Source organism: Octodon degus, unplaced genomic scaffold (assembly GCF_000260255.1).
Source record: "Octodon degus isolate 3935 unplaced genomic scaffold, OctDeg1.0 scaffold00372, whole genome shotgun sequence".
Lineage (NCBI taxonomy): Eukaryota > Metazoa > Chordata > Mammalia > Rodentia > Octodontidae > Octodon > Octodon degus.
In genome coordinates this window covers 12,220-14,916 of record NW_004524948.1, presented here as the reverse complement: position 1 = coordinate 14,916, position 2,697 = coordinate 12,220, and positions in this window count along the sequence as shown.

Genomic DNA, 2,697 nt, shown 5'->3' with positions numbered 1-2,697 from the left:
TGGTATTATAAGTTGAAATAAATTCAGAAATTTTAAATCTTTAAATATTTATTGCCTACTACTCCTTTCTACTTTGAGAATTCTAATTATATGAATATAAGTTTCTTGGTTTTGACATAGTGAACTATTATGACTGATCTATAAATTCTTTCTTCATTTTTATTTCAGACAGTTTTTATTGTTATATTCATTGATGTTTGTAAATAATTTATTTTCAATTTGCAATCTATTAAAAAATAAAATAAAATAAAAAAGAAGTTCAAATAGTCAGTTGCTGATGTAGCTTGTAACTACCAGAAGGGATTAGAGATTGGAGCCCCTTCTTGTATCTAGCTTATTATTTTTACTTTTCTGCTGGATATTCAAAACCAAGCTAAATTGAAATGTGTATTAATTAAAATTAAGTTCTTGCTATCTATCAAGGTCTGTTAAGTCTCAAGGTTTACCTTAGAACCACATCTAGATATAAAGCCTATCAGTTCTTCTGTCCACATTAGCGATCAGGATGAGCTACCACGTTCACTAGGCCAATTGCTTTCTATGAAATCATGAGAGACTTTCTCCTCTAGTGACCCTCCTATGGCACACTGTTCACTATGTTTTTATCACCTGGAGCTCAGCAGCCTCCTTGACCAAGAGGTTGTGTGACTCACCAGAGTTACAGGATGTTGCAGAAAAGGTCTCAATTCCTGAGTACTTATTGACCTTGAAGGCCAAGGCCAAAATATTGGCTGTAGCCTTAGCCCATTTAGCTTTCTTGTTTTGTTCTCCAATCTCAGTTGTTGAACACCCAGAAGATGAGTGACATTAGCATTGTACTGGGAGCAGTGAGCTTAAATATTATAATTTTATCAGTATATCAAGCACTTAGAAATATAAAGTCTAGGTGCTGGTGAGATGGCTCAGTGGTCTAAAGCACCTACTTAGAACAAGCTTAGCAAAGCACAGGGACCGCAGTTTCAATCCCCCAGCACCACATGCCAGCCAGCCCCGCGCCCTGGTGGGCTGAGCTGGCCACACACACACACACACATAAATAAATAAAATTTAAAAAAAAAAGAAATATAAAGTCTAGCCAAAGGACTTTTTTGTTTTTTGGTTTTTTTGTTTCTTTGTTTTTGTTTTTGTTTTTGTTTTTGCAGAAATGGGGATGGAACTCAGGACCTTGCACTTGCCAGGCAAGCACTTATTCTACTGAGCTATCTCCGCAGTTCTAGCCAGAAGACTATTATCTTTTATCAATTATACTTGTTTTAGTAGTTGAACCTCTGTAGAATGTTAACAGACAACAGTTATGTAAGTGTTACAGAAAAAACTTAAGATCAAGACACAGAGGTTGGGGAGATAGCTCAGTAGAATAAGTGCTTGCCTGGCAAGTGCAAGGGCCTGAGTTCAATCCCAGGTTCCACAAAAAAAAAAAAAAAGTCAAGACACATATGTAAAGGTCAGAGTAGAAGACAACTGTGACAGGAGGCACAATTACAAAAGCAAATAGGGAATATGATTAGCCCCACATGCACAATTAGATCTTGCTAACTCTCTAAATTATTACTTTTTTTGATGTTCCACTGGAGACTGAATCCAGAACTTCTAGGCTGTGCCAAAATTTACATATTCTAGGATTACAGATTCTGGAATTACTGGTGTATTTAACATTTTTAGTACCTGTCCCACATTCCTCACTTAGCAACTAAAACCCTACACTTATGTTCTTATTAAAACTGTTTAGAAGGGGCCAGGGAGATGGCTCAGTGGAATAAGCCCTTCCCTGGCAAGCACAAGGGCCTGAGTTCAATCCCCGGTTTCACAAAAAAAAAAAAAAAAAAAAAAAAAAAAACTGTTTAGAGTCCTAGACCAGGCCCGGTGAGTGTCTGGGAGAGCTTCCACCTACCCTGCGCCTGCAGGAATAACTGGATCCAACGCAGGCACAGCGTGAGTGAGACCCTCTTCCACCCCCTTGGGATGCCCCCCACCACTCCACAGCACCACCCCTACCCTGACTGCCAGTAGGAATTTCTGCCGAATTCCGGGAACCCCCAGATGCAGTCCTAGCCCAGGCCAAGTGAGTATGTGGGAGAGCTTCCTGCTACCCTGTGCTGGCATACCTGTTGGTCCCAGCCCAGGTGCAGTGTGGGTGACACCCTCTATCACCCTCTTAGGATGCTCCCCATCACTCCATAGTACCCCCCCCCACACACACACACACCCCACAGAGTAGAAATTTCTGTCGTGTTCTGGGAACCCCCAGATCCAGTCCTAGTCCAGGCCCAGTGAGTGTGTGGGAGAGCTGCCTCTCCCCCTACTCTGCTTTGTCCCCTCCAGACTCAGCTCAGTCCTGGCATATAGGCCTGGGGTGAAATGCGGCAGCTGCAATCCCTGCAGAGAGTGTAGGGGAAACAACCACCTAGCTAGTCCAGGAGCAGAACATCTTGCCAGAGGAGCACAACAGGTTCACCCCTAAGGGCAGCAGCAGGAAAGAGCTGAGCACAGCAGCCAGACCCAAGCCAGGCACAGCTGGATAAATCCAAACTACATAGATCTGCACCTGAACTTCAGTAGTTGCTAAGGTTATAACTGCAACAAAGAGATACAGCAAAGGTCAGAAGACAGTGCTACACAAAATGTCAACGAGAAGGAGCAAAATGCAATCTCAGAACCCAAGTCCATCCAAAACAAGTGCAGAGGACAATAACATAA